Raw genomic sequence first — 11490 nt, 5'->3', positions numbered from 1 at the left:
TTCTGCGCGGCGGCCGTGTCGAGGAGCCGCTGGACTCGCTCCATCATGAGGCGGCGCTCTTCGCCCTCAAAATTGTCCAACTCATCCACCGCTGCCTGAGCGGCTCGAATGTTCTCCGCAGGCATAGCGTACACAGGGCGGCTTGCCCCAAACAGGTCGGCGATGGCTACGCCGCGCTGCTGGACCGCGCCAAGGCGGCTGGGCCCCGCTGGGGCCGGCGAGCCGCCAACAGCGTGATCCATCTCTCGCTGGTAAGCTTCTGACAAGCGTCTTATGCTGGCCAGCTTCTTCGTGCCTTCAACGAGCTGAAGGCGGCGCGCTTCTAACGTCTCTGCGTCAGCATCTTCCGGAATGGGCGCAGTTAGGTCTTGCAGCGCCGCACCGAGTGAGTCGGGCGCTCCTCCGCCAAGGAACTCGTCATGACTGATGACTAGCACCTCAGTGACGGTGCTTCCGTCGCTCTCTGCGTGGGGGAGAGGTCCGTCTTAGACCACCACATTGGTGGGGAACGCATCGAGCGACGCGGTGTCGGAGTCGACCAGCATCGGGTCGGTGGAGCCTACGGACTCCAAGTCTATGGCAGGCCCGCCAGAAACATGGAGTTGATCGAGGAGGCCCGCGAGGAGGTTCTCGGGGCCGCCCGTGCCTGCGTCGGACGCAGGTTCGTCGGAGAGGCGGACATCGCCGACAAGTTCGGCCAAGGAGCCGGCTGCGCAGGCGATCTCAACGCCGTGCAGCGCGTCGATGCAAGCTTCGTCTGGCGTGCCTGGCTAGCTGCGCTCGCCAGGGAGGAAAAGGGTTCCCGTCCAGAACAGATCTCCGGACGGCGGTGCACCAGGCCCCACGGTGGGCGCCAAATGTCGGGGGTTTGGTGTGAGATATGCCAACGGATGGCTTATCATGGTGGGGGCGAGTAGAACGTCGCTGGTGCCTGGAAACGGGATGAGGCGAAGACATGCACGCCGGCGAATCTTACCCAGCTTCAGGGCTCTCCGGGGAGATAATACCCCTACTGCTGCTCTGCGGGGTCTCCGCATGATCACTACGGCCAAGTGTTTACACGGTTGCTCCTTGAGCTGTTTCTTAGAGGCAGGAGAGGGAAAGGCTAGCTCTCCCCTTCTATCTGGTATGGTCTAGAGCTACTGGGTTTTCCAACCCTTTGCATGGGTGCCCTGGGGGGTTTATATAGGCCTACCCCCCAGGGGTACAATGGTAATTCGACTGGGCACGGGCCCAGCCGTCAATGCCTCTGGCCTCCGATTTCTCCGCCGACTGCTGGGGCCCGCCGATTGGTGGGCCCCGCCGACTGGTCTGGTACGGAGCCGACAGGCCGCATCCGCCGCGGGCGGGTCTTGCCGGCTGCTGATTACTGTAGTCGTGCTTCTGATGACGCGGGCTTGGTCATGGGGTCGTGGCAAGAGTCCCGCCGCCTAGCGGGCGATCACTATTGCCACTCCCCATCACATCTTGATTAATGGTGCATGGGGCCCAAGAGAGGGCTCGGCCAACTCCCCGAGCCGACTCCCGACGGATCCAACTGGCGGTCCTCTCGCCGTCTCCTAGGGTCTCACTGACTGGTGGGACCTGCTGCTTCCGGGCCGTGCAGACAAGCTGTCGTGGGCGCAGGACTTGGTACTATGGTGCTGATGTCAGGGCCGGCAGGGCAACAGTGCCACGCCGCATGAAGATCTTCCCGAGTACGGCGTGTTGTGGCCATGCCTGCCCATGGTAAGGGGTAGGAGTGGGCTTCACTGTAGCCACGCCCCTGCCCCGTCCCCTTCGATGAGGTCATGGGTTTGTTGGAGTCGCCGACCGACTCCCCAAAGCCAGCTTCTCTGGAAGTCGTCCCTGGGACTCGGCCGTGAGCGGGCAGTCGGCCGCCCCATCGTCGACTCCTCAGGAGGCGGCTCTTCGCCCTGGGGTCTTGAGGGGCGCAGCCTGCCCCGATGTCTTGAAAGGTTACGGGACTCGGGTTGGCCTACCCATGGCCCATTACTCCGACACTCCTCAAAGGAACCATCAACTATTCTGTGACTCAACTCATTATTGATCAAAATGCTCCGTCAAGCCTCCACCGAACAACATTTGTCTCAGAACTTGGATCATGCAGATAAGAGATATTTTCTCCAGCCGGCCATATGACTCGCACTAGATCCGTCAGTGGCCGAGTCAACTCTAGAGTCAGTTGTAACTCCTCTTGGACCGACTTTAATAGTAAGTCGGTTGTGAACTTGCCCTACACAAGTCGACCACACAAAGCATCAGTTGTAATAACCAGATGTGTATTGCACTAACGCGTTTGGCGAGTCAACAAGTTCAACATTTGTGTGATTCATCGATGCATATAAAGATGACATCTGTTGGACAGTTGGCAGTGAATCATTGTGAACCTCTATTTACGCAACCCTGTAGTGACTAGAAGTCCTGTAGCACGAATAGCAAAGCATATTCGGCCTGATCTTCGGTCTCTTGAGTCAACATTGCCTTGCTCCCCGAGTCAACAGACCTTTGTTCATTTCGGTGACTCACTTTCTCCGGATCCTGCAATCAACCAACAACAGGAGTCGACAACTTTTGCTGCACTAGACCCTCGTATAGTGGCCGAATAATTAGTCGGCCTTCCAATGTTGGCAAAACTAAGAATTGGCTTTGGGAATATGACATACACCATAACAAACATGATTAGCCGGATGCCAGCTTTGTCAACACAATGTACTCTTAGGGCATTATGCAAATATCGGCCAAACGTCTTATCTCATAGGACCTGGATAACCCGTCCACCAAAGTGTGAATAACCGAAATAATTCAGATGTTTCAGCTGGGGATAAGCTCCGGGACGCTGGCTTTGATGGAACGGTCGAAGAACATGGACGATGTGCCGTTTGGAGTCTCGTATAGTGACATGAAAATCGTTGTTTTCGCCTACCGGCTTCACGCTTGTCCTCCCTTACTCCTGCTGGCTTCACAACAGGACCTGGCACATCATTCTCGCCTTGACGGCTTCCCTTGGGGACCCATGCCATATTCCTCTTCTCCAACTCTTTGGCCTTGAGCCGCTTCAGCTTTCTTTCTTGCCAATGTGATAAGCCGAGTGAGCATCCCGGCTGTGATTTTGTTTTGTGCACTAGCAACTCTTTCTTGACAATTGGCACCTCTGGCTTGGCCTGTCCAGACTCGATGATTGGGTCCTTGAAAGTTACCCGCTTCACTTCCTTTCCCTTAGTAGCCAACGTAGACCCGGCTAGCTTTTTGTCATCCGGAGTCGGATCTGAAACAGCACACTTGCGGACATCCTTTTTTACTCGGTACACTTGCTTGACCACGTCCATCTTCTTTACTGACTCCCAGACTGATTCTTTTTGGTTGAGTCGGTCTTTCACATGTGGTTGTTGAACAAATGATGATCCTCTCGGAGCTGCATAATTTTGGTTATGTGGTTTAGAATATGATGGACGGTGTGCCCTTGATTTATACTTGTTCCATGATTGATCTGAATAATAGACAACATGGGGAGGTATCCATGACATCAGCATTGGTGGCCCAAAAGGAGGATATGGAGTCTGTTTGCTCAACTTCTTCCTTCGCCAATCCCGGTCCTCAAATTTATGCCTTAGGGGTGACTTCGATGCTTTTGTTTCACTCGGCTGATAAGCACTCTTTGCCTCACTTATCTTCTGATATTTTTCTAATAACTGCGCGAAAGTGACTTTCGGCTTTTTACCTTGGTGCTTACCATTGCCTTTGTTTTCTTTAACTGTGCGTGCATTGGTCTTTGAATTTTCTTGTTGCCCCCCGGTGCTAGATGTCGCCATTGTAGCTTTGATGGAATTCCCATCTTCAAGATTGTTGTCGATGCACTTTTTAACCATATCCTTGCTCGAAGACTTGACCCCATCATCATTGGTGTGTACCTGTTGACCTTTAGGTGAATCGGCTTGAGATAGCCGAGTCAACATTTGATCGCCATCAAAACCGATCTGATCCGACTGGTCATATGATCGTGCCTCAACAAACTTCAATCGTCTCGATTGTGCGGCTTGATGAATCACGTTGTTGTCTTTGATATTCTCTTCAAACAAACATTGCATTTGTTCTTGTCCTGATGGCTCAACATCGTGATCAATTATAATAGGATTAGTCAACGATGCACCAACGATGTGATCACCTATGCCCGGACTGAAGGTACACTGCTCGTCCATTAACTGATACTGTGATACTAGCCCTGAAACAAAACAACCGAGCAGTGCTGGCTTAGCGTCATCCAACTCGGCTATGCATTGATTTTCATCCTCTTTCCTGATGCTTTTGAATCGGCTTCGAAGGACTTTGGACCTGGCTTTATGTTACTGCAACCAAAATAATTACAGAATATACGTCTCATCCGAGACCAAATGTTAGCCAAGCATGAAACAAACAAAGTTGTCCATATGACTACAAAGTTCAGTTGGCATGACAGGAACAACTTTGGTTTTGATAAGTTGTCACTATTAGCCTCTATGAATGATACCATGTGTTGACTATCATGATTAGTGACAATATCATTCCTAACAAATAGATTACTCATTTCAATTGGTCTTTCAAAATTAATTAGAATCTTACTAATAGGTGCATCAACAATATGATTTTGACCGAATCGAAAATTGAGTAAACTATCTGCTAGGTGCACCTTTGTGAAGACGTTGGAAGGAGAAGATGGTTGCACCACTGGAACAATACATTGCTCCACTTCTGAATAATTCTCCAACGCCTCTTCCTCTTTTTCTGGATCTCGTGCCTCATCACTCAGATTGCTTGAGTATATTTCACTCGAATTGCCCGAGTATATTTCAGTCGGATTGCCCGAGTGGATGTCACTCAGACGCTCTTTGTCAGTTGAACTTTGCTCGACCGCATTTTCTTGGTCTTGATGCTCATCGTTATCTTTAGCACGAAACTCATAGGGTAGCATGTAAGCTCCCTTACATCCAGAAAAATCAAGCACAACCAATTTGTTGCGTTTGTCATTCGTTTGCTCAGCAAAGCTTGCATTATCTATTTTGGTACACGCGGAAATAGTTGGCTTAATGTACTCGGCTTTAGACGGTGATGCACTCGTCTGGAACAATGCAACGAACTCGGCCTTAAACATCTCAGCGCTCAATCCGGTTTCAACCGAATCCACCGTATTAGCCGAATGAATCCCTTTTTGCTGGTTTGCTTGCAAAGCTTCTTTTTCATCTTGCCTCAAAAGTAGAGAAGGGCCAACATGGTTGCTACATGGAGGAAGGCACTTGACGTATTCTTGCAAATATCCCTCTCCACGCTTCTTCTTGAGTGCTTCGTAGGCCTGTCGATATTCTGCTGGTAATTCCTCAAGGGTAGGTGTAGTAAATTCATTGACTCTATTCCCTGTGAGCTTTGGCTTGATCTTGTCCACTTGGGCCAGATATTTTTCTTTAAACTCAACCCTGCTTGGATTGGCTTGCCCCCCAATACTTTTAGGATCTTTCGACAATGAATTAATGTTGCCAAAATTTTGCGCTTGTATAGGGGGTGTATAACATGCTGCAATGATAGGTGAAGGCATGTGCATCGTTGTTGAATATTTTCTCTCGACAATTTGATCAATCAGCAACACTTCATCTTCTTTCAAAACCCTAGCTCTTATTGCCTCATAATCAGGAACCAATCCCTTGTCGTGTTGGTCAAGGCAAATAGCACTAATCTTCTTATTTTGGGCTAAAAATTTTAATGCAGCCAGAGCCACCTCATCTCCTGCAATATTAGGCACATATGCTCCTATAGAATCTCCATTCACTTGGCCATGACCGTGAAGGTGAGCCGAGTCATGAATATTTTTAGTTTCATACGCCACTGAACAATTAATCTGATGAGGTGTAGTATATGACGTTTGAGGATAACCGGCCAAATGGCTAACAGAAGCATGGCCGATTCCCCCATTCATCGGCATGTTTGGGGATGAACCCGCATATTGCGAGTCGGCTACTGATGGATAAAACTTTGAGATGCCCTCCTGTACATGAGGTGTCCTATATTGATCACTTGAACAAATTGTGTTGTTCACCAGCATATTGAAAGATGTTACCGATGCATGAAAGTTCAGATTCATAAGTTGCATGTCACGATTTTGTAAATTCCAAGTTTCTCCAACGGAATAACTAGTCGGACTTTGCTCATTAGGGCTGGCCAACATCACATGTTCGTTGAAAGATCTAGCAACATCAACATAATGGCTATTTGCATCTATGCAAGGAGATTGATGATACATGTTACCGTTGTAGATTGCAGCCGCTTGATGACGCTCTCCTCATAGCAAGAACATGCTGGAGACTGTTCAAAGCTTCGTCCCCAGCGGAGTCGCCAAAAAGTGTGTTGACACACGAACACGTCACCGTGTACCCTCGACGCTGGGGGTGATGCACCGCAGCTCACGTCGAAGGAGACCCGACCGACAGCGCGATACGCAAGACAGTCAGCGGGCGCTTTTGTAGACCCGAAGCCCCGCTTGCCCGGGAGGGACCCCGTCAGGGCTTGCGGCGGCTATGGGCTGCTCCAGGTCGATTCACTCACCCCTAGAGCCTCGTGGATCTGCAGCCCTCCAGCAAGAAGAACTAGCGAAGAACGAGAAGAAAGATACAAGGGAGAGATAAAAAGTAGATGAACACGAAAAAGTAGTAGATTGATTTGTTCGATTGTGTGTTGTTTCAATCGGCCGTCACCCCCAGCATATATAAGAGGCGGCTGGACTTCCCGCACAAGCAAAGGATTCATCTAGGTTTTCCTTACAAGAAAATTACATTAATTCACGTCCAGAAACCCTAGTCAAATTTGGATTGGTTTTATCCGAACTTTCCAAAACTGTTTGGTTTAAACTGGCTGTACCTTGCGGGTCCTTTTTGTGGTGGTAAACGATCTCAGATGGAAACTAGTCCAAAAGAAATCTTGACTGTTTCGACGAGACGGACAACTTTCATGTTGAACACTTTTTCATAAGAGGTCATCTCGAGGGTCAAATCTCTCGCGCAAAACAGCTAATTATTCACGCAGCTCATCACACAGACCCACATATGTGTCTGGTTCCGGGCGTCATATTTTGCTCACTGGAGGGTCGCGCTGTGCGGGCTCTAACTTTTTCATACGACCTCGGATTGGGATGATATTTATATCAAAATCGATCGTTTTGACGAGACGCACAAGTTCCATGTAGAACACTTTTCCACCCAAGATCATCTAAATAACCTTTTGAGTCCATATTCAACTTCTCGTTCGATTGACTATCACAGCCTCCACCCCGGCAAGCTTTCCACGCTGGCAAGGTTTCTACCCGGCAAGCTTTCACACAGGCAAGGTTTCACCCCGGCAAGGTTTCTACCCCGGCAAGGATTCCTCCCCGGCAAGGTTTCTACCCCGGCAAGATTTCACATCGGCAAGCTTCCACACATGAACGAGCTTTCTACGCCGGCAAGCTTTCCACGCTGGCAAGCCTTCACACACCGGCAAGGTTTTACCCCGGCAAAGTTTTCTCCCCGGCATGCTGCTTTATGATCGTGCCACTTTTGAGCGTCAACACATTGATCCATTCATGAAACACACTCGAATATTAACTACACCCAATACTTGAGCACGATCATATTGCCTCCTAGTTGGTGCTTTTTATGAGAGAAGATGGAGACTCAAATTTCAAAATAGAAATTGCATACAGTAAAAGAAAGTCCCTTCGCAAAGGGAAGTAGGGATTTGTAGAGGTGCTAGAGCTCAAAGCAAAAAAATTGAGATAAAACATTTTGGGAGGTGTACCCATCCCACCAACAAAAACGACTTAGAGTTCCGAACACTTTCCATGCTAAATATGCCATAGGCGGTTCCGAAATAGAAAATAAAGTTTATTCCTTTTTCCACCATAACTTTCACTTTCCATGGCTAGCCGTATCCATGGGTGCCCTCCATACCAACACTTTCCAAGGAATTTATTATTTAACAACATAAAGTAAATTCATTTTTGTTTTTGCATTTCAGGACTGGGCATCCCTAATACCTTTGCCTTACTCTCATACAATGACAAGTGAATAAACACTCATCTTGAGAATAACACATCTAGCATGGAAATTATTAGCCACCCGTTACTATTCCAAGAGCAAAACAAACACACAAAAGAGAAGTTTATTTTGAAAATTAGAGATGGCACATGCAAATTTTCTTAGAACGGCAAAAGAATACCGCGTATAGGTAGATATATTGGACTCATGTGGCAAAACTGGCTTAAAGGATTTTGGATGCACAAGTAGAAGTCATACTTAGTACAAAATGAAGGCTAGCAAAAGATTGGGAAGCGACCAACCAAGAAACGAATAACCTCGTAAGCAAGCATTAAGCATAATTAACACCGAATAATGCACCAAGTAGGATATAATTTGCATTGCATGACTATTGACTTTCGTACTTGCATAGGGAATCACAAACCTTAACACCCATATTCTTACTAGAACACAATTACTCATCAACATAACTCACATATCACATCATCATATCTCAAAACTATTACTAAGAATCAAGTTTGTATTGTCCAATGATCTTCATGACAATTTCTTTACTTTATCCTTATTGGATATCTATCACTTTTGGACTAATTTTGATGAGTTTCTTTTCATAAGCTCAACCAAATATAGGTGAAGATCATGAGCATAACAAATTTTCTTCCTCTCAAAATAATTTAAGTGAAGCAAGAGAGAATTTCTTCAAAATTTTACTAACTCTCAAACAACTCTAAGTGAAGCAAGAGAGCATCTCTTCAAAAATACTAAGCACACCGTGCTCAAAAAGATATAAGTGAAGCACTAGAGCAAGTCCAAGCTCATAAAAGATTTAAGTGAAGCATAGAGAGCAATTCTAACAAGTCATGACATAATTTTGGCTCTCTCAAAAAGGTGTGTCTAGCAAGGATTGATAACTTAAAACACAAAATAAAACAAGCAAAGACACATATCATACAAGACGCTCCAAGAAAACACATATCATGTGACGAATAAAATTATAGTCTCAAGTAAAATACTGATAGTTGTTGGAAGAAAGCGGGGATGCCACTCGGGGGCATCCCCAAGCTTAGTTGGTTGCTCATTCTTGGATAATAGCTTGGGATGCCGGGGCATCCCCAATCTTAGGCTCTTACATGCTTCCTTCATCCATCGTAAGATAACCCAAAACTTGAAAACTTCAATCACACAAAACTCAACAAAACCTTCGTGAGATCCGTTAGTATAAGAATAATAAATCACTACAATAAGTGTTGTATCAAACCAATTCATATTTTGTTTTTGCATTATATCTACTATATTCCAACTTTTCTATGGAAAAAACTCATCAAAGAAAACCATAGAGCCATCAAAATAAGCACACAACACAAACAAAACAGAATCTGTCAAAACAGAACAGTCTGTAACTATCTGACTATCTCGAATACTTCTGTAACTCCAAAAACTCTGAAAAATTAGGATGATCTGAGAAATTAGTGTATTGATATACTGCAAGCGGAATGGGTATTTTATCGCTCTCTGGTAAAAAACTAAAATTAATTTCATGAGCGAAAACTTTCTTTTTTTTTCCAGCAAGATCAAACAACTATTGCCCAAGAAGATCCTAAAGGCTTTACTTGGCACAAACACTAATTAAAATATAAAAAACACAATCATAACAGTAGCATAATTGTTCTAACACTCAAGAACAGGAATCAAAAAGCAAAAAAAAATTATTAATTGGGTTGCCTCCCAACAAGCGCTATAGTTTTACGCCTTAGCTAGGCATAAAGCAAGGATGTAAGTTTTGTCATCTTTGGTTCGAGATCCATAAGATGACCTCATGATTGATTCATAAGGTGGCTTAATTCTAGTTCTAGGAAAGTGTTCCATACCCTTCCTAAAAGGAAATTGGAACTTTATATTGCCTTCTTTCAGATCAATCACGGCACCAATAGTGCGTAAAAACGGTCTACCGAGAATAATTGGACAAGATGGATTGCAATCAATACCAAGAACTATAAAATCTATGGGCACATTATTCCTATTTACAAGAATAAGAACATCATTAATTCTTTCCACATGCTTTTTAATAGTAGAATCCACCAAGTGCAAATTCAAGGAACATTCTTCAAGATTGGTAAGACCAAGCACATCACATAAAGATTTCAGAATTGTAGAAACACTAGCACCCAAGTCACACAAAGAAAAACACTCATAATTTTTACTCTTAACTTTGATAGTAGGTTCCCACTCATCATACAATTTTCTAGGAATTGAAACTTCTAATTCCATTTTTTCTTCAAGAGCTTTCATCATAGCATCAACAATATGTTTAGTAAAAGCTTTATTTTCTTCATAAGCATGGGGTGAATTTATCATGGATTGCAACAAATAAATACAATCAATCAAAGAGCAACTATCATAATTAAAGTCTTTGTAATCCAAAAGAGTGAGTGCATCACTAGCTAAAGTTTTGACCTCTAGTCCCTTTTTCATCATTCTTAACTTTACTAAACAAGGAATCAATAGAAGAAACACCAATCATTTTAAGATCTTCATCACTTTTGCAAGAATAATCACTAGAAAAAGCTTTTTCCAAAAATTCTCTTTTAGCTCTAAGCATAGCAGTTCCTTTCTTACTTCCATCCATATAAACATAAAGAGCTTTAATTGATTCATCTAGTTTAGGCACAAAATTTTTCGTCTTGAGATTTTCCACATCCTGAGCAATTCTATCAACACTTCTAGACAAATCATCAATTTTGTTCAACTTTTCTTCTATGGAAGTGTTGAAAACTTTTTGTGTGTTGATAAATTATTTAATATTATTCTCAAGATCACAGGTGTTCCTATTATTATTATAAGATTGATTTCCATAGGAATTACCATAATTATTAGAGGAATTACTAGGAAAAGGCCTAGGATTAATATTACCTCTATAAGCATTGTTGTTGAAATTATTTCTAGAGATAAAATTCACATCAATGAAATCACTATTTTGCTCATTCAAAGTAGACAAAGGCATATAATTAAAATAAATAGTAGCACTTTTACTAGCAACCAATTTCATAAGAGCATCAACTTTATCACTCAAAGAAGAAATTTATTCAACTGAATTAACTTTTTTACTAGTAGGAGCTCTTTTGGCATGCCATTGTGAATAATTTTCCATGATATTATCGAGCAATTTGGTGGCTTCACACAAAGTAATTTCCATAAAAGTACCACCCACGGCAGAATCTAAAAGATTACGAGAAACAAAATTCAATCCCACATAATTTTTTTGTATGATCATCCAAAGATTTAACCCATGAGTTGGGCAATTCCTCACCATCATTTTCACCCCTTCCCAAGATTGCGCAACATGCTCATGTTCAAGTTGCTTGAAATTCATGATCTAGGTTCTAAGGGAAATAATTTTTGTAGGAGGAAAATACTTAGTGATAAAAGCATCTTTGCACTTATTCCAAGAATCAAT

The sequence above is a fragment of the Triticum dicoccoides genome, chromosome 1A (assembly GCF_002162155.2).
Source record: "Triticum dicoccoides isolate Atlit2015 ecotype Zavitan chromosome 1A, WEW_v2.0, whole genome shotgun sequence".
NCBI classification, from domain to species: domain Eukaryota; kingdom Viridiplantae; phylum Streptophyta; class Magnoliopsida; order Poales; family Poaceae; genus Triticum; species Triticum dicoccoides.
Note: the sequence above shows the minus strand (reverse complement) of the source record.